The 22,343-nt window shown below is 35.6% G+C and overlaps 1 protein-coding gene across 1 annotated transcript in view; it reads right to left on the bottom strand.

Annotated features, from left to right (window-relative positions):
• The window catches only part of LOC105096479 (cytochrome c oxidase subunit 7B2, mitochondrial), a 112,815-nt gene that overhangs the window by 66,309 nt on the left and 24,163 nt on the right, over window positions 1-22,343 (bottom strand). The window contains exon 2 of the mRNA XM_010988819.3: window positions 46-101. The gene's annotated coding sequence lies outside the window, so the exon portion shown is untranslated. The remainder of the gene's footprint in view (window positions 1-45; window positions 102-22,343) is intronic.

Here is a 22,343-nt window from a genome sequence, read left to right as displayed (position 1 = left end):
ATTTTAATGTGAGTATACTGGGCCTTTTTCATATTTTGTCATTACCTTGTAGGAACTCTGAAGCTCAGATGCTCTCCTCAGGAAGTTCAAGATTCAGGTTCCTAAAAATATAATTAGAAAATAAGTGTGAGGTTTCAAGGAAATAGAAAAAGTCTAAAGGAAAGGGTGGGCTATATCACCCAGAGAAAATCATCATAAACTACTCCACCAACAGTATGTATTTTTATATATGTGACACCTGATTAAACATAAGAAGTAACTTAAAGTTGAAAGGAAAGAATCACAAAGTATGTAGAAGGAAGAAGACATAGCTACCTGTCTTCCTACAGTGGTAGAAAAGGAGTTTGTAAATTTTTCTCAACCCATGTAGTTGAGATAACCCCTTTTAGCTGTCAGCCGCTTCCACGAGTCACTGTTCACCTGTGCCCAAGTTCAAACGGGGTGAGTTCTGGTCAAGGTTTACCTACTATGTGTGGAGAAGAGTATGCAGGAGAATGTTACGTTCAGGGAAGCAGGCTCAAACCTTTATGTAGTTTGTGCTCTAAATCAAACACACCATCACACTAATGTCTCCAGTCCCGGGGACAGGAACTTTTCTTCTCATTCTATAACAAAAGTTTAAAGTAAAAATACACCTGAAAAAAATGATACATTTATTTACTGTTTTAGACCTAATGTATGTGAATGATAGGGAGTCCTACCCACCCAGAAATACATATTAACAGTTTTCAAAAATGTGGGTGAGAAGGAAGAAAAAAAAAAGAACTCAGTCTGGAAAGAGGCCAGGCCCCAGAGAAGAAAACCCTGCAGGGAGACTATGTCAGGAGAGGGGTCAGGTGCCTACCGTTACCTGCATTACCCCTTCTTAATCTTTGGAGTGAAAGCTACTACTGAGAGGTTCATTAAGGCAAATGCAGCCTTGTTTGGTGAGAAGCAACATCTGACATGAACCAATCTGGCGTATTGTAAAACCACAAGAATTTCCATCAACAGCAAAGTCAGAGTGATGGGTTGGAGTTTCATGTTGCCCATCCTGTTAGAAGCAGGCCCTAAGTTGGTTGGTAGAAAATGGAGATAGAGTACACTTCCCATTAGGATGGGAATGGTTGCCAGAGAGCCACCAAGTAACCTATATCTTAGATCAGGTCCTTGTGCCACCTGAAGATAAGGATACTAACCAAGAAATGGTGAATTAAAAAAAAAAATAACAAATTGGATATTGGGTATGAGAGAACAGGAAGCATCAAGGATGACACAAAAGTTTTTGATCTGAGTAACTGAAAGGATAGAGTTGCCATTTGGTGGCACTGGGAAACTATGGGGAAAGCAGGTTATTTTGACGTTTAGGGGAAATAACAATTTTGACTTTGGATATGTGAATTTTGAAATGCCTATCAGACATAGCCAAGAGGAACAGTATAAAGTAAGCAGTTGGCTGGATCGGGATGGAGTTTAGAGAAGGGTATCAAGTTCTAAACATAAAACTGAGGGTTGTCGACTCACTGACAGCATTTAAAGCCATGAGACTCAAGTGGACGTGAGTGCAGACCGAGAAAAGAGTTGACAAAGACTAGCCCTGGTGTGGGTAGACTCGTGGGTGCCTCCATCATCCCTGTCTCCTGATGGTCATGTCCTTGTATGATTCCCATTCCCCAGAGTGTGAGCAGGATCTGTAACCTGCTTCAAACCAACAGACTGTATGACAGCAGGTATGTGAATGATGCCGTGTGATCACATTTTTACATTATAAGGTTATAGGGCCCATCGTGCTGGAGTTTTATCTTCACTAACTGACTTCTGTGAAGCAAACAGCCATGTTGAGGAATCCACTGGACAAAGAATTGAGGGAAGCCTCTACCCGGCAGCATGTAAGGCCTCCAGCCTCCAACCAACTAGAAATGAAGCCTTACTACTACGCCTTAAGATAATAAACTCTGCCAACAACCTGTTCAAGCTTGGGAATAAATTCTTCTCTAGGCAAATATTCAGATAATACCCCAAGCGCCAGCTGACACCCTGATTGCAGTCTTACAGAAAACCTAGCTGTGCCCAGACTTCTGATCCAAAGAAATGGAGATAGTATGTATGTTGTTTCAGTCCTCTAAGTTTGAGGTAATTTGTTATGCACTGATAAAAAAACAAACGCAAGTCCTGAGCTACTACAATATTTAGAGGCCAGAGAGCTACAACAGAGCCAGGGAAAAGGCCAAGGAAGAGAGACTGGCGAGGTAGGAAGAAAACCAGAAGAAAAGCGTTTCTCCAAGAGGCTATTGCCAGCTTCCTCAGAGAAATCTGAAACAGAGAGAAACAGCAGAGAGAAAGTTGAGTCTGCTGACCTGCTAGAGAGACCCTAAGGTAGTCACCACTGAAAGGGACGTGAGAAGCCGAGTCTGAGCCACCTCCATTCCAGCCTCCTTCCGAGGAGCCAGTGGTCAGAGGCACTGCTCAGTAAAAGACATTCAGCTTTATCAGGCTCCCTGGAAGACCCAATTAGTGCCGGAGCTGTGCTGATTCACTGTTTATAAAGATGTGATAGTTGGTATTTCAAAACTGGCTAACACTTAATACTAATCACAGTCAGTTCATTTTAATTACTAAGTAGCTAACATAACCTATTTTTAAACTTTTGTTTTTAGACATGCTTAGATTGGCTTTTAATGTGCTTTTTTAAAAAAAATCAATACAACCAAATCTAATGAGCATATATTATGCACAAGGCCCTGAATTAACTAGGTAGAGCTCAGTGAAAGAGGCTGCCCTGCCGCTTTCTGTACATCTATAATTTGTATGCAAACTTACACTATTTATAAAGCACTGTCACACAATCAAAGACTGTGTTGTGCCCTAATGTGATTAGTATTCAGCTTTTATTTAGATTTATCTACAGTGAGCATCCTATTTTCCTGTAAATGCTTTGAAAGCAATTTCTTTCTTATTCATTCATTCAGTGAAGATATATTGAGCACTTATTTAGTTATACAGAGGGGCAAATTGGACAAAAAATACACCAGTATTCAATGCTCCTGTTCTATAAGAACAATACTATCTAAACTGTATCCCTTTTTCTTTTATGTCCTCAATATTATTTATCTATGTCTGTATAGTTATGTGTTATGTGTACACACACACACAAATACACACACACACACACACACACACACACAGTTGATTCTTGAACAACACAGGGACTATGGGTGCCAACCCTCAGAGCAGCTGAAAATTCTCCTATACCTTTACAGTCAACCCTTTGTATCTATGGTTCCCCCATATTCTCGGTTCCATACTGCGGACTCAACCAACTACAGATCATGTAGTATTGCAGCATTGAAACAAATATACCTATAAGTGGACCTGTGCAATTCAAACCTGTGTTGTTCAAGGGTCAAATATATATATAAACATATACACATATATACACATTTACTCTTCCCTAACTTATGTATATAGTGTGTATATATGTATACTTGCATATAAATATTATATATCTTTAGTGTGTGTGTGTGTGTGTGTGTGTGTATACTCTATACACACTCTGTCTAACCTGGCAATACAACTCTTCCCCTTGCACCATCAGCTTTTCCCCAGGTTTTGCTCCATTATCAAGGCTAAAATTTAATCAGTTGCTTCTATATTTCCGTTTGTTCAGGTTAGCAGTCTTCATTACTCTCAGTAATGTCCTTAGCACTGTGAGGCAAAAGGAAGTGTAAGAGTAAATTATGACATGGAGGAGTTTTCAACTTATTTTATCACTAACAGCTTTCCTAATCTTTTTTGGCCAATCCTCACTTGAATGTATGCTCCTCCATAGCATTTACTCCTATTAGCTTTTCATTGAAATATTTTTTACCACATAGTATGTGCTCAATAAGCATTACTTGACTGGAAAGCTACTTTCCAAAATGATTGAGGTGGCTTGCATGAGAATGTAAATACACATTTAGCCAAGCAAACGGAAACATACCATTAGATAAACATATATAAACTACAGCTAAATAAAAAGTGCCTACACAATGTTTAACCCATAGTTTTCACTCAACAATTTGTTTAATGAATAGAAGACAGTAACTATTTTTAAATATGTCCTATAACTGTATTTGAAAATTAAATCTAGCCCTGGGCTTTCTCACAGCTATTATAAAAAGAGAAATACAGATTGTGTAACCTTATTTCCAACAAAAAGAAGTACTTCATTTTATGAAAGGAAAAAAGTTTTTCCTAAGTGATAAGTTCTAAGAATATACTGCAAAGATAATTAGATTAAAGCAAAAATCAGAGCACATGTCTTCCTTAATGGGCTATAGAAAGATGGATACATTGACACAGAATTGGTAAAATTAAGGTGTTGGATTGAAATATACAGCTCTTTCCAGGATTTCTGCTGTGATTCTATCAACTATTACTCTCTGTGTTATTGATGCCTTTATTATACCAGGAATAATTATTATTTATTAGAACAAGTTGGTGAGCATTTTCAAGAATGGAAGGAAAAAAAAGCAGACCGCTAAATGAACATAAATGTATTGCACTTTTCAAAATGCACAATGTATTTATCTCACATGAAAAAACATGCCTCAATATTAATATCTATTTTCCACTCCTCTAAAGGGTAAGACTTTATTTTAATATAAAGTATCACATGAAGATACATTAAGTGAACACAATTTTAGCCTATAAAACACTGCAAAATGTAAATTAATTACTAACATTGTGAAAAAAGCATACTTCTTAACCAGCGCTATATTAGTGAGAACAAATTGCTTCTCTACATAGGCCATATTGCATTGCCTGCCAGTACCACAGCAAGCTGCTGAAGCCATTATCCCTAATGCATACAATCACTGGGCAGCCAGGCTTTGCACCACATGTCCATGTCCCAACAGGACCAGAACTCAATGGTCCTGGGCTAGGCATCTAACCCAAGGGCAGTGAATCCATTGGGTTGGCTTGTGACATTAAATGAGAATTGGTTCAATTAAAAACAAAACGCTGGGGCCAATGTATTTCTTTGTCTTTGGATTCAAACTAAGAAATGTCAAGAAGATAGAGCAGTGACAGAATTGAAGGTGACAGAGGAATAAAGAAGTAATACAAGTTACTAGGGAATACAGGCATAGAAGTTAGTAGAGTTGCCATCACAGCTGTTTTGGTCCATGCAGAATCCAAGAAGGTAGGTAGTCCCCAAGAGCACTTGCTTTGCAGTTTAATACAAATCTGTGTTCTAATAAGAAAACAGCTTTATCCTTTTTTTCCAGCATAGTGGAATGTAACTGACATATAACACTGTGTAAGTTTAAGAGGTACAATGCGATGATTTGATATACATTGCAAAATGATTATCACATAAGGCCAGTTAATACAACCATCACCTCACATAGTTACCATTTTGCGTGTGTGTGGTGAGAACATTTCAGATCTCTCTTAGCAGTTTTCAAGCATATGATACATTAGATCCCCAGACTTTATTCATCTTATAACTGGAAGTATGTGCCTTTTGACCATCATCACCCAATTCTCCTCTCCCTCTGCAATTCTACTCTGTTTCTAAGTTCAGATTGTTTTAGATTCCACATATAAGTGAGATCATACAGTATCTGTCTTTCTCTGCCTGACTTATGTCAACTAACCCCTAAGGTCCATCCATGTTGTTAGAAATGGTAGGATTTCCTTCCTTTTTATGGCTGAATAATATTATTTATAATATATATTAATAATTATATCACACATTAATGCTTATATATTAATATAATTAACATACTATGTTACATTATTATAACATAGTGTTATATGTATATAGTATAGTGTATGTAGTAGTATAACACACATTACATGTAAATAATATAGATATATAGATAGATAGATCTCCTGCTTTTCAAAGGTTTGCTTTACACCCTTGGCTTTTAGTACTTGTTTTTGCTAATCAAAAGAAATTCGAAGAGGATTTTTCGCATTTAAGAAAAAAGACAAAAAGCGAAAATAGCATTCAGCACTTGTTCTGCAGTGAGGCCCTTATATAAGCTGTGTGTATCTGGAGCAGCAAGAGTAGTGCTCCCAAGCTCCTTCGCCATGAACTACACTCAGGATCTCAGCATCAAGACACCACAGCTTTGAATTGTGTCTGTGAGCATCTGTGCTTTATCTAGATTTAATTTGTACATCCTTTAGCAAGATGTGTCTATCCCAAGGTAACTGCTGCTTCACTTTATGCCATTTTGGCTTAAGAAAGGTTTCATAGGAATGCTCTGCTTTCGAATAATGAGAGAAACTCGTATACCACATTTTCCTTAACTATTCATCCCTCAACGGAAATTTAGGTTCAACGGAAATTTAGGTTGTTTCCACAGCCTGGCTATTGTAAATGATGCTATAATGAACATGAGAGTGCAGCTATCTCTCCCTATGGAAAAGATTTCATTCCTTTAGGACATATACTTAGAAGTGGGATTGCTGGATCATACGTTAATTCAAGTTTTAATTTTTTGAGGACTCTCCATACCATTTTCCATAGTGCTACACCAATTTACTTTATCACCAGTACTGCATAAGTGTTCCCTTTTTGCTACATCCTTCCCAGCATTTTATCTCTTGGGCTTTTGATAAAAGCCATACTAACAGGCGAGGTGATATCTCATTGTGGTTTTGACCTGCATTTCCCCTCATGATTAGTGATGTTGAGCACCTTTTAATGTGCTGTTGTTTTCATATGCATATTGTCTTTGGAAAACATCTATCTCAGTCCTCTACCCATTGTTTAATCCAATTATTTGGGGGGCTTGCTACTGAGTTGTATGAATCTCATATATTTTGAATATTAATCCCTTATGTACTATATGGTTTCCAAATACTTTCTGCCATTCCGTATGTTGCCTTTTCACTTGCTGATTGTTTCTTCTGCTGCGTAGAAGCTTTTCAGTTTGACGTAGTTCCACTTGTTTATTCTTGCTTTTGTTGCTTGTGCTTTTAGTGTCATATCCAAAAAATTATTGCCAACACCAATGTCAAGGAGATTTTTTCCTGATTTTTTCTAGGAGTTTTATGATTTCAGGTGTTAACGTTTAAGTCTTTGATCCATTTCAAGTTAATTTTTGTGAGCAGTGTGAGATAGGGGGCCAATTTCATTCTTTTCCATGTAAATGTCCAGTTTTCATAACACCATTTATTGAATAGTCAATTCTTTCCCATTGAGTATTCTTGGCCCCCTTGTCAAATTTTAGTTGACAACATATGTAATAGGAGAATAACAAAATATGCTTATCATCACAGAAGAAAATATGACAAAGTCATTAAAACATGTTTTTGAACAATATTAAATGTACGGCAAATTAGTTATGTATTTTGCGTTATTTTGTGCATATTTTGTGTATTTTGGATTAAGTGAGAAAAAAGCTAAAAATTACGTAGACAATATGATCCTAAATTTGTTGAACAAATATAATATAGAGGCAAAAGACAAATGTTTAGGCAGTTAAATACATGGACCTGGAGAAAAAGACCATTAACTGTTTACAAGGTATTTTATGTTGGATGACAATATTTTTCTTCATACTTTTTTTATAGTTTTAAAATATTTACAGTTAAGTCTGGTTTTGTTTTTTAATCAGAAAAATAAAGTGTTCTAAAAAAAATTAGCTTAGGATCTGAACTATGTGCTTCCTCCAAGTTCTTACAGATCAGTGAGGAATGAGCGCCAGGTAGAGGATCTGACTACAGTACTAGGATTGAACAGTATCCTTTTCCAAAGCCCTTGATTAACATCACCTGACTCAGCTGTGCTTCACTCCACACACTCACCTCAGCTCAGCACTACAGGATTGGGACACTGATGTTCACTAATCAGCCTTACCTTATAAAGACTTAAGTTATTTGCCCAGTTGTTCGTATGTTTTACTTCTCAACTGCAAAGTACAGTTTCTATTCCTTCCGTCTCCTTACACAGTGCATCATCCAGCACTGGATAAGCTTTTGCAAACATGAGGACATTAAAAAGTTAAACTGAAAATTCTCTCTTGAATAGAAAGTGCACAAGTTTTCATCCCATCAGGCACTCTTCTCATAAAAAGGGTGAAATTAAGAGTCAAAAACCAAAACTACTCCTAAGAGAAAAATGAGATTTTTTGAGTAATTGAGAAGACTTGAAGCAAAGTTATTAAAAAGAATTATTTTACTTATCCAAAGTCATCATAGCTGAAGAGTTTTTGTTTGTTTTTAAAGTGGCAAACATCAATAAGGTATATCCACAGTGGAAGAAAATCACCACTTAGTAATTTCAGAATTTCACAGATAGATGAAATGGTGAATAGGATCAGAAATAGTTGGAACTATGGAGATGCAGTTTGATGGAACTGTGCAATGAAGGTAGAAACTTTTAACTTTAAAAGTTAAACTTCATGCAATCACAGATAGAAAGACTGGAAACTTTGACATTATACCAGTTCTTACGTATGGACATGACAAACGCAGAACAGAACAGAGAAAATAAGCATATGATGGTAAGGCAGGTGGCCTAGAGGTTCCACCAGAGTGGAAATCTCACCTCCACCATCACTGGCTAACTCCCAGCAAGTTACTCAGATTTCCCTAGTCTAAAATGAGGATAATAGTAATACTTGCCCCATATGGTTCTTGTGAGAATAAACTAAAACCACATAGTAAGTTTAACAAATACTAGTCGATTTAGATTATGAAGTGGAGAACATAACTATTTCACTGAAATCCATTTTATTTGCTTACAGCATCATAAAAAGCTGTATTACTATTTGAAATTTAAACATCAGTTTGAATTGGAGTCACGAATGCTGGGCCCTAGTTGAGGTTCTCTGACCTTGAGGTGAGCTGTGGGCACACCATTTTCTTTTCTAAGCCCCAGTGGTGTCATGGGAAAGTGTACAGGATAAGTTTTACACTCTCTTCCTGCTTTCAAATTCCTATGATCTATATAGCTAGGAGAAAAAAAGTGTTTTAATACTGCTGCTTACAAAATATTTTCACAGTAGGAACTGAAATAGTGGAGCATTTCAACATATTTATGTAACACCTAAATTAAACAAAGAGCGAGTACAATTTCCCAGTGGGAGAGCCACAGAAGTAAAAACTGATCAAAACAAAGAGTTTTCAGAATGCATACTAAAGTTTCAGTGAACAGAAGAAAATCCCTGAAAAACCAATCCTGGTGTTCGAAAGAAAAAAAAAAAAAAAGGTGTGGGGGGTTTTTTTGTTGCTTTTTTTGGCTTTTTTCCTCTGCATGTATCCTCCTTCATAGTCTCATAGAGACGCAGAAGATATACTGATAGCAGATAAAACTAATTCCACTGACTTATTTACATCTTTTCACCTTATAATCTAATTTAACTAATGTTTGTTAACTTATGATGTATCATAAGTATTAGAAGCTGGTAGAAATTTTGAAGAGTTTTTTTTATGTATCTCATGTCTGCCCTCTAGGAATCTATTTATATATAATAAAATAAGATATACAAGGTATATCATATATAATAATGTACATAAAGACATACGGTATTTTTATATACTACAGAATAAGATATATACACACAGTTAATGTATTCAAACACAAAAGTAAATGGCTTAAATTCAGGATAGTAAATTCAAGAGATAATCAGGTCCAAGAAGGGCAAGTAAATACGTGCAATGGGCAAGGCAGATACTCAGCCACACTGAAGCACATTTTCTCAGAAAAGCTGCCTGCTAAACTGCCCATGGATTGCTACCACTTGATAATAGGAGACCAAGGTTCCTAGACCTACTAATTTTCTGAAGAGAAACAGGAATTTAGATGTTTATGTAAAATATCTATTCTTTTCTAGTGTTGGAAACTAATTTAAACATTTTAAAACCTCATGCAAATCAAATAGACACATCTTCAGATTATTAAGTGCTATGGAAAAAGTATTTGTTAACACCTTATGATGCTTCAAATGTTTAACATGCTGTAACATATTTTTTCTCATAAAAACCTGAGGCAATTATTACACCAATTTTAACAATTTTATGGGGAAACTGAGGATCAGGGAAGTTATATAACATCTACACAGTCAAATAAGCAGAAGATTTGGTTTCAAAACCAGGCTTGTCTACCTTCGATGTCCATATCCTTTCTAATATGCAACATTTTTAATCAAAAAAATGTTCCATGAAAAGAGAACTTTATTTTAGACCTGAGAGGATAGGTAAATTTGGATAACAAAGAGGAGATATGAAATGGTTTTCATTAGAGGCAACATGTGAATACTAAGAGGAAGGAATGAACATGGTTTTTTAGAGAACACCTTGGAAACTGGATTGGTGACAGTAGACATTACATAGTGGGAAATCCAGAGAAAATGGATTATATATAATATATCAATAATATTTAAATTTAACATTCACAACAAAACAGAACATCAGAAGCTAGTAAACTTAAAGAAATTGCTCTTTTCTATTCATCTTAACCTCCAGTGTCAAGCAATCATCAATGACAACCTTTATTGTCTTTATAATCTTCCTAAGAGAAATAGATTTTGATGACAAAAGAGGTGAAAATCACGTTGACACATGTACATGAGAAAAATTATCTAATGTGCTGAACTCCGAATTCAGACATCCTAAAGCAACCCCAAAATGCAGTTGCTCTATATTTCAAACAAAAGTTAGTGTCCTATCTAGATGAATTATTCATTAAATTACACTTCTTAATTTCATCTGGATTTTACTCAGTCTCCCCACAAAGTGTCTTAAACTGACATCCCAGAGAGCATGATCTGCCCTCAAAAAGTTTAAAAACTGCCCTGATCACTGTGAAGAAACTAGCCTCCATTCTTATACAAATACTTTATTTAGTTTCAAAACCACAAAAAGACTCTGATTCCTTTAAAAATCAAATTGTACTACCCCCATTAAAATTATCCCTAAACTATCCCTAAGCTTGGTGGGAAAATCTGAAATAACACAAACATGAGTATTCATCTCAGCTCTAGCCTTGAAGAGATGGAGAGTGTTGCTAGAACTTCTGGTATTTTTCTTCAAAAAAAAAAAAACAACTGAAAAGCTGAGAGTTTTTTGGAAGGCCTCTTAATTTTTCAAAGTTTGGCTTAGTTAAGAGAATAACTTGTAAGCTAAAACACACAAACACACAAACCTGCAGAATCTCTAAAGGAACTGTAGGAATTAGCATTCAGCCAGGGTTGGGGCAAAGTAGGGTAGAATTGCAGCAATGTTCAAACATTGCTATAAGACATAGTATTTAAGAAATGGCTTATACAAAGGTAGAGAGGAAAGACACTGCTAATTACATTTGAGAAACAGAAGTGTCACTTGTTAACTTCTTTACAGCAATCCTCTTTGCCCCCTCTCACCTCCACCACCGCCATTTCCCAACAAAGAAGAAAGTATTGTAGCATCACTTATATTTTGAGATATTTTGATATACCAGCTCAACCAGTATACGGGTTTCAGGCCATTTTTCATTCATGAAAATATTAGCTGTATATTAAATACATTTCAAACAGAGAGAATAAGGAAATAAACTATTCTAGAGCTTTAAAATGCTGCATCTCAAAGTTACTTGACTTAAATTATTTGGTTTGGTACAGTTAGATAGACCCTAGAGGAATATCTAAGAATTTCTTGGGAACAGGAGACTTTTTCAAACAATACAGCTCTATTTCCCTCAGTTCTTGAAGATTCTGATGGGTGTCTTGTGTGTGTGTGTGTGTGTGTGTGTGTGTGATGTGGTATGTGTGTGTATGTGGCCATTATGTGTACATTTGTCTGGGTTCTAGGGTTGTAAGGATTAACAACCACAGCCCTAGCTTTCAGCAGCTGATGTGGAAGTACCTTATTCCTCAGATATATAAAGAAATAAAATGAGTGGAAATCAAGGTAACCAGTAACTAACATGCAGGGCAGTTAATCACTTTTCTAAAGCCATTTCACAAATATCATTGATTGCTCTTTACCCCAACCTTGAGAGATGAATGATGCTTCCTGCATAAAAAGTGTGCTTATGATTTCTCTCTGATTATTCAACCAGTAGCTGGCAGAGCCAGACCCTCAATTTAAATCTGCTGACTTAGGGTGGAAACAATACACTCTCAGGGATAGTGTGTTGTCCTTAAGGTGCGTGGATGAATGTGATGAGGAATGCATGGTTACATGAATGAGCTCCACAAACGGGTGAGGCTGTTGAAAGCCTCTGTCTCTCACCAGCAGTGTGGTCTCTTCTTGCCAACAAGGCTGTCTCCACCCTAACAACCCATACTCCAGCCCTACCAAGGTTCCCTCTTTTTCTAACTGCCTTAACCGCTGGCTGATACAGCCTCTTTCATTTCTCCTAAATCCGACTCAACTGCCTCTTCTACTCCTTCTTTTTGGGCTTGCGGGTTTCTATCAAAATGAACACAGATTTCTGGAGTCAGAGATCTTTGTCCAAATTCTGAAGCTGACATTTACAAGCTCTGTGATCCTGAAGAAGGTTATTTAATGTATCTGAGCTCTAGTTTCCTCATCTGGAAAATGGCGCTGGGGAAGAATAAGTAAAGAACTCTTAATTAAATAAGGTAACCTAAGAGGTCTGTCTGGTAGCTATTACAGTTTATGTCTTCAATGACATTTTGTACTCTCAATCAATCTGATTTGGGGGAATACATATCTTTGTTTCTCATTTCTATCTCAGAAAGGTAATTCTTCACAAATTATGTCAAATAGAGAAATTCTATAGCATGAGTAAAAGGAAATGAACTCAGAGGTCAGCATGTCAGAGTCTGAGTTCATGTCTTTACCTCTTCCTAGCTGTAGAAACTCAGACAACTTACTGACTCACTCTGTGCCTAACATGAGGATAGCAATGCTACCTACCTCAAAGAGACTGCATCTTAATCTAATTAAATGGAAATTAAATAAAGTAGAAAGCACTCAGAATATCGTAGAAGCTCAATAAAATTTACTATTATTTGTTAGTAGAGATATTATTCCTTCTTTATTTGAACCCCAATCACATTCTTTTGGTCAAATTATCAGGGGACTGAAATTGATGTCCAGTAGGTAAATAGATTAAAATATTATGAACCATAAAGAGAAAAATACGTTTCTCTTTTAGATTACAATTTACTTTGTATCTCAAATCAAATTGAAAGCCTTTTCTTTGGGAACTTTAGCTTATCCATCTATTTTGTCCCTTTTAAAAAAAATGGCTCATATTTCTGTGAAAACTAAATTCAACGCATAATTTACAACACACAACCAAAATCCAACATTTAATTTTATGTTTTATTCAAGAAAGAGCAACAGAGCTGGGAGGGGAGAAAAGCTGGAATTTGCTTAAATTTGTGATATTTTTAAGATTCACAAAATATACTTAAAGCAAAGGTGAGGTGAAAATACAGTGAAGATACAAGAAGATCCCAAATGAACGAAGCAGTGAGTAAAATTTCACCCCTGAAATTTTCATTGGTGACATTTTTTTTCAGATGCAACATCTAATATATAAAACTAAAAAAACAAACAAACAACAAGCTGGAGCTTAACTAGTCTTCATTTCATATTCCATTTCTGTAACTACCAAACCACACATAGCCTATTATCTTGATTCTTTCGCATATGCTTTTTTGTTCCCAGAGCAGAATGTAGTCTCAGCTACACTAATTGTATTTCAAAATAAAGGTTATGCTTTGATATGTAGGTTTTACATGGTCCCAGATGACCTCTGAAAGCACACACTATTTTTTGTCTATGTAGCCTTAGATATGATGCTTTAAAAAGTAAGAAAATTGTAAACATGGCAAATGCAGAAGATATTTCTGGAAATTTCTCTCAACACTGATATTTTTGTGTATTTTGTAAGACTGACACATGAAATTCTGTGCTGGTTGCTTCTCTTCTGTTATGTGTTTGTTTGAACGTGGAAATAACCATAGTACTGTTTAACCAAAATGCTCCCTACCTGATATGTCTGTGGTTACCGCTGATCTCCTAAGTATTCTCTGAAAATTACAGGTCCATTCCTGCCTCGAAATGGTTTTTAAAAATACTTCAAACCTCTCCTCTGCTTCCAAGACTATGGCTTGGAACTAAGACGACATAATTGACCTCGAACACATACCTGCTTTTAGGTAACTGCTACACTGCATGTAGGGATAACTTCTGCTCATGTATGTCTTTCCAGCCATTCATTACCAATTCTTCTTTTTAATTTTCCTCTTTAGTTTGTCTTTTTTAATGGACATTCTGCAAATTTTCTGGAAGTCATGGAATAAAATAATTACTAAACAAGGAAATTAAAGGAAGGCATTTTAAATCCAATGCCAAGTGCAAAATGTTAGATTTTAATGTTTCTTCCAGAGAATGCACTGCCCACTCATTTTGCCTGAGATCTGCTGGAGCCACTTTCAACCTTTCATTTTTTTGTTTGTTTGTTTCTTTTACTGTGTTCTCAGCTGTCCTTGGAAAAAGCTCAGAGTTGTTCCATCTTTTTCCATCCTCGGTTCTGTAGCTGAATCCTAAACATTTTCTGCCTAAATGACAGTTTTTTCTACTTCTAATCCATACTATAAAGATCCTCTAGATTAAAATTCCTAAAACATCACTTTCATCATGTCATAATGTTGCTTAAGATCCTACCGTAGTTCTAGTGGTTGTGGGAAAAGCCCACATTCTTTACACTGAGAGTTTCCAAGGCCTGGAGATGGTATCCCATTTCAGTTATCAATCTAACCTCCTATGACTTCCCAATTTGCTGTCATTCCCATCAGATTATATTCCTTTCCATCCCCCACATGCCATGCTTTTTCTACCTATGACTTTGCTGACACTGACTTCTCTTTTCCCCATCTTTTCAGCTGTCCAAATCCCATGTTACTCTCTAGGGCCAACTGAAGTAACATAATTCCTATTAAAAAAAAAAACAAAAACTTCAACTGCTCCAACCCACAAGTCACACTTCTCTTGGAATTTACACTAAACTTACCAACTGCTGTGTAATTCAGTGTGAGGTTTGTATGCTGCACTGCATGATTTCTCCTTTGGAACTACTGCAAGTCCAAAAAGATCCTAAGCTGCTTGAGGTCATGGAAAATGCCCTATGTTACCTCTCTATTATCCACTGTGCTTTTTTCATTGCTGAAAACACACTCAGTATATAAGGACACAAAGTGGACTCGACATAATCTTAAAATAAAAGGTTTACAAAATGCAATTCTACTAATTGTATTACACAAGGATAGATTAATGATTGTCTAAGATATGTGAATAGGGCAAATCTGTGTTCCGTGAAAAAGATTAAGCAGATATCAAATTTTTATAAACAAAATAATAGTTTAAATATACTGGATAGTGATATTTAAATAATTTTTGGTAACTATAAAGAGAGGAAGGCCACCTGATTTTCAGTTTCAAACATAGGTTTCTGTCCTGGTCTCATAAAAAGAAAGCTTTTTGATTTTCTAAATTAGGAGTTAAAAGAAACAAGGAGGTAGGGAGAGAGCAAAGTAAGTATGGCTTCCAGCTGTGAGATGGTGTATCAGAGCACAAATGAGATGGGGGGTGTCTACAGAGGAAGTCTCCCTGGGACAGAGTGTCAGAGTCTAATCTGGGTGAGGAGGGCTTCCTCATGGAAGACCAACCTGGAGTTAGGGAAGCATCCCAGCAAGAGAGAAGAGGAGGAGCCCAGCACAGCTGCTCAGAACCAGAGTGAGCTATGATTCCTTTGGAAAGAAGCCTGATGTGAAATGAGCACCTAAGCTAGACGAGGAGGGCACGGTTCATGGGCATGGCCTCGTATTAGCTGTTATAGCTCCAGCAAGATGAGAAGGATCTCCATGCATTTTGGTTGATCCAGTGGGGAGAACCAGGAGCCCAAATGCAGTGAGGAGGATACTTATAAGTGAGGGCAGGCTAGGACTGGATTTCAGAGTCTAACTGGGGCGAGGAACTCATCTCAGCGGAGAGTGACAGGATGGGGCATAGGATCCCAAGTGGAGTGAAGAGGACATCAACACATGGGAGTCAGATCTGGAACAGGTGAGAAGTGCATTTGAGTGTGGGAGGAGTTTAAAGGGAAGATAGGTGATTGGTATACTAAAGACAATATATTTCCTGGGAGAAACCAGGAAACAGGTTTTTCAGAATCAGAGATGAGAGTTAAACATATGCAAAAGGAGAAAACTGAAATAAATTCTGTGGTTTTGGACAGGTATTGGTTATACTAAAAACTCATGGTTTTCACTATAGAGAGAGAAATAATTATTGATATAAATGTGTGTGTGTGTGTGTTGTATGTGTGTTATACAAGTCTATATTCCCTACATCAATCCACTGTAAATCCTGGAAGTACTGACACTCCAAAAGCAATCAGTAGTACACTTAACCTTTGGGTCTTAGCTTCTACCATTCCCCACTAAAAGGAAATCACGCTACTTGGAGAAATGGTTGGAGACACAGAAAGTGCAAGTTAAGCTACACATATCCAATATGGATATTAAAATAATATAAGGAACTCACGCAACTTAATAGCCAAATAAAAGCAATTTAATAAATGGGCAAAGGACCTGAATAGACATTTTTCCAAAGAAGACATACAAATGGCCAACAGGTATGTGAAAAGGTGCTCAGAATCACTAATCATTAGAGAAAAGCAAATCAAAACCACAATGAGCTATCACTTCAAACCTGTTAGGATGGCTACTATCAGAATCAAAAGATAAGTGTGGCAAGGATGTAGAGAAAAGGGAACTCTTGTACACTGTCAGTGGGAATGTAATTTTGTATAGTCGTATGGAAAACAGTATTAAGGTTCCTCAAAAAATTAAAAATAGAACTACCCTATGAGCTAGCAATTCCATTTCTGGGTATAAATCCAAAGGAGATAAAATCAATTATCTCAAGAGATATCTGCACTGTCATGTTCACTGCAGCATCATTCACAATAGCCAAGACATGAAAATGACATGTCTGTCAATAGGTGAATGGATAATAAAAATCATATATTTAAACCAAATTTTCTTTATCTTATTCATATATCTCTATCTATATATCTTATACATATAATATATAAATATATTGTATAATACATATTTATATAAATACATGTTAGTTATATATATAATATATAAATATAAAAATATACATACACAATGGGATATTATTCAGCCATAAAAAGTAGGAAATCCTGCCATTTGTGACAACATAGATGAACCCTGAGGAAATTATGCTAAGTGAAATAAGTCAGATACAGAACAAGGAATACTGCATGATCTCACTTATATGCAGAATCTAAATAAGTCAAATCCATAGAAACAGGGACTAGGAGTGATTAGCAGGGCCTGGGGGTTGGGGGAAATGGGGAGATGTTGGCCAAAAGGTACAGACTTTCAGTTTTAAGATGAATAAGTTCAGAATGGTGACTATAGTCAATAATAATATATTGTATACACAAAATTTGCTAAGAGAGTAGATCTTAAGTCTTCTCACCACACATACACACACACACAAAAATTAACTATGAAGTGACGGATATGTTAATTAGCTTGACTGTGGTAATCACTTCCTAACACATACATATATCAAATCACTGCATTGTACACTTTAAATAAACACAATTTTTATTTGTCAATCATATTTCAATAAAGCTGGAAAAAATTTAAAAGATAAGCCACAAAGTAAAGAAGTGTTTAAATAAAGGGACATACACTAAGAATTCAAAAGCCAGCTTAAGTGGGCTACTGCTTGACAAACTGGGAACAATTTGAGTACAAAAATATAATAGAAAGTCTCTAGTTTATATACATAAAAATTAACAAAATTAACAGATTCACGAGGAACAGGATATTTATACAATTCCAAAGTTACTTCCCTCAAAATATTTACAAATTACAACAGGGAAAAGAGATACTTTACAGTGAAGGAATCTAGCAGACACCATGTTAATCTAGCAATCACAGTGAATATCCTGAGTAATGGGGCAAATTGAAATCACGCACCACCTAATAGGATGTAATGAAAAGAAGAAAGCATTCTTTCTGTGGTTTCCTGACAAAGATGCCCAATATGAGTGTAATCATGAGGAAACATCAGACAAACGCATATTGAGTGAACATTCTGCAAAATAACTAGCCTGCAGTCTTCAAAAATGTTGTCATGAAAGTCAAAGAAAAAAATCATGGAAATGTTCCAGGCTGAAGGAGTCAAAAGAGATACAACTAAATACAATATGAGATTTTTAGCTGGAACCTTCTGCTGGATGCATTTAGGGTAATGCACAAAACTTGAATGGAATCTGGGCCTTTCTGAAGTATCAGAGTTGATTTCTTGATTTTGTAGATGGTATTGTGATTATGTGGGAGAATGTTCTTTTTTGTAGGGTTTAAACACTAAAGTAGTTGGGAATGATAGAGAATCAAATTAGTAACTTACAAACGGTTCAGGGGGAAGAAAACACTCTTTGTATTGTGCTTCCAATTTTTCTGTAATTTTGAAAGGCTATAAGAAAATTATTAACAATAGGTACTTTTAAAATTATTAAAATATGTTCATGTAAACCCACATATAAAATAAACTAGAGCAGGGAAAGTTGATACAAATACCAAAAAGGAGTGTGTAGTTTCATCTGTCCTGAAAACATAGCTGACATTTTGTTTGTACTCTGAAAAGTCACTATACTAATTAGTGCTAAATACAACTGATATTAGTAAAAATTTGGTTGCCCCAAATCTATTTCTTAAAAATCATCTCAGAAAGGAAGTTAGTATAGCCTGGTAATAACTGGCTGAATTTCAAATATGGTGGAACAATTTTGTCTTTGACAACCAGGAAAGTCATAAAATAATTTTTAAATAAATGAAATACCATAAAAATACACATTCTTGATCTAACAAGAAATATTGGAAAAAAATAGTGAAGTTCAAAAATTTGAGCCAGCAACCAGATATATCTCTTAACAGAGATTCCACTCCTACTGCACAGAAAGAAAGTTTCTCTCCTCTCCTTCCAGTATCATGGGCATTATTGATCAAGAGATGTTCTGAAGAAGTGGCTGGTGCAATTGATTGAAAGCTTTGCAAAATACATATATATATATATATATATATATATATATATATATATATATATATATATATATATATATATATATATATATCTGAAAGTCCTAGAATTTTAGATTCATGTATCCCAAGATAACAAAAATATCTTTGACAAGCAAAGTTCTCTTCTTTCTAAACTCTTTGTATGTTATAAATAACACCTATGTGAGAACAGATATCTTACCCCAAATCATTCTTAAAAAAAAAAAAAAATGGATTCCTAGCTTACTTGGCTTTTATTCACCACTACTCCTGCCACAACTCATAGACAAAAGAGACTTAGGGATAACAAAGATTGATTTCTTTCCTCAACTCAACCTGTATGTGGTCTAGATGACACTATAAATTCTGCCAATGGATAAATAAATCTCATAAATTACTCTGAACCATGAACCATTCTAATGGGTCCAATTGAACCTAGGTTGTAATTCAACTTTTAGTTTAGTAAACTTTTACATTAACATCTCATGAGGAGTCCTGACAAAGATAGACGGCCTGGGGCTTCTACTTCCTTTGCTTTTACAGCACAGCTTGAGCAGGACATCCGGTAAGCTGAAGTTTTTTCAGTATAACATGCAAATTTGCAAAGGCCCAGAGGATATTAGGTAAAGCCTAAAAGAAAGCAATCCTTTGAATGCCTTTTGATGCAGAGGCCTGCAGAGAAGAGCAGGAATCAAATAGTAGACCCTGTCCATTTCCTTGAACAGTCACATAGCCCTGGTTCTTAACCCTTTTTCTGTCTGCAACCATTATTATTGTATACCTGTACTATTCCTTACTACCTGTGATAAATTTTGCAATGGATAAGAGACATTTTAAAAATATCCTTCATTTGGGCATTTGGGTAGCTTATACTGAAAGTTATAATTTTATAAAAAATAATGTCAGTTTCGTCTTAATTTTTGATAGGCAATGGAAATAAAATCTCTACATTAGAATTTTGGTAAAAAAAAAAAAAAAAAAGAACACCAAGGTGCATTATATTTTCATACTCTCAGTTGAATCCTAGGTAAGGCTAGGACTAATTATCCTGAGTATAATTAAATTGATATCACATCTGGATTAAAATTTTTAATTCTAGAAGAAAATCACTCTGATTTGGTCCTTTCAGAATCCCTTACCTTTACACATTTTTACACTGAACTTTTCTCTAAAACTAATTCTTATCTACCAATTTATAAAATATTAAACATTTACTTGCATCGCCTGAATCAGTTTAAAATTCTTGCAGGGTCTATATTAGCCCATTTGGGTTGCTACAACAGAACACTATAAACTAGGTGGTTTATAAATAATAAACATCTGTTTTTCACAGTTCTGAAGGCTGGAAGTCCAAGACCAGGGTGCCAGTGTAGTTTGGAAAGGGTTCTCTTCCTGGTCACATATGGTGGAAGGACCTAGGGAGCTCTGTGGAGTCTCTTTAATAAAAGCACTAATCTCATTCATGAAGGCTCCACCATCATGACCTTAGCACCCCACTAAGGGGGACCACCTCACAATACCTTAACATCAGGCACTAGGATTTCAACATATGAATGTGGAGGGGACACAAACATTCAGACCATAGCCAGGTCTCAAAATTTAAATCTGCTTTCAGAATAAAATTTCCAGTATTATCTTCTTTCTTCTCCCTATATCATCCTGGGACAGGATTATCATAACTAGTATGGAGAGTTTTCTAACCCCTGTCCTTCATAAGTATAAAAAGACAATTTCAATGTTATGCAGAAGAAATCAGAAGACCTGGGTTTGAGTCTTCATTTTTCATAACATACTACTGGATAAATTATATAATATCTTGTCCCCAAATATTTCTAGGTATTATTATTCCCATTTTAGAAACTGAGAAACCAGAAGCTCCAAAAGGTTCAATGACTCGTGCAGGGTCAGACAGCTAGCAAAAGGAGTCATGATTCAAAACCATATCTGCCTGTCTTAAATATCTGTGTGTGGGTTTTTAAAAAAATTTCTGTTCTATAGTGACATCCTTAATTATTCTACTTAATAGAAGGTTCTAATCCAAGTTATTTCCATTTTTGAAGTAATAGAATACATTCTGTTCAGCTATGCCTCCATGTTTGATATCAGATATTAGGATAAATATAAAGATGAATAAGATACGACTCTTTTCTTCAACAAATTTACAATCTAGAATAAAAACACCAAAATTGTCCTTTATGGTATAGGAAAGACATTGTCTTTTTTTTTTTTTAACTTATCTTTGACATTTAAAACTTCCACTGGAGGTGGAACTTGTAATATACAAGAAGGCAATGAATTGTTAGAGAAATTTGGTTTCGGGTCATATGTTTTCATCATTGGCTCAGTCACATAGAAAAAGCACTCAAAGGTTACCTAAATGAGGCTTTTCCTAAATTGGGTTTCCAGGTCAAGAGATTTCTTTCTCATGTTGGAATAAATGTATTGAATCAACTACTGGAATTTTCTCCATGCAGACAATGTCTCAATGTCTGTAATCACATGGTAAGATAAGATTTTCAAAGAATAGGAGTGAAAAGTAAAAATTTAGGGACAAAGAAAGACTTATAACCTAGAATGAGAATCTGCACTTGTCCCAGTGGCCACAGAAAAATTTCCAAAGACACCTGACTTCAGGTGAGCCTCGGGGTGGGAGCTAGTATAAGTTGCAGGGACTGGCTTAAAAATGACTCATGTGCCAGATTCCTTGTTGGAAAATGCATTACAAAAAGACATTTACTCCAGAACAATGTGAAGAAAACAACTATGAAGACTATAAACAGATTTATTCTCACACAAACGTAATTATTAGTCCTTGGTATCAGTATATATTAATCATAATTATTCACTAATTTGTATATTGTGATAAATATAAGCACAGAAATGCAATTTATTTTAAAAGAATCCAATGCAGATAGTAAATTTAGTTATTGCAAAGGAGCCCAGATTTACAAATTAAAAAGTCAAGATATAAACTAAAACAAAAATGAAATAAAAGGAAAGAAAAAATAACTAAAGATGAAATTATTTCTCAAACAGGAATAGGCAGCATACCAGAATCTATTTTCAGCCTTTCAGAAAATAAATTGGTGAAACCAAAAGTTCAATATGAGGAAATGGCTTTTCACAGATTTAAGGAACACCTGATTAAAAGAAAAAGAAAACCCCTCTGTGTACATGAAGGAGTCCACCTACTGGACAGACCTGTTAATTGGTGTGGAAAAAAAATTACAAGCAGGTGTTTTATACTCTAGGCAGAAATCTTCTCAGCAACATGAAAATGTAATTGGCTTTTTAAAA

This window comes from Camelus dromedarius, chromosome 1 (assembly GCF_036321535.1).
Source record: "Camelus dromedarius isolate mCamDro1 chromosome 1, mCamDro1.pat, whole genome shotgun sequence".
NCBI lineage: Eukaryota > Metazoa > Chordata > Mammalia > Artiodactyla > Camelidae > Camelus > Camelus dromedarius.
Note: the sequence above shows the minus strand (reverse complement) of the source record. Positions and strands in the feature narration are given on the sequence as shown.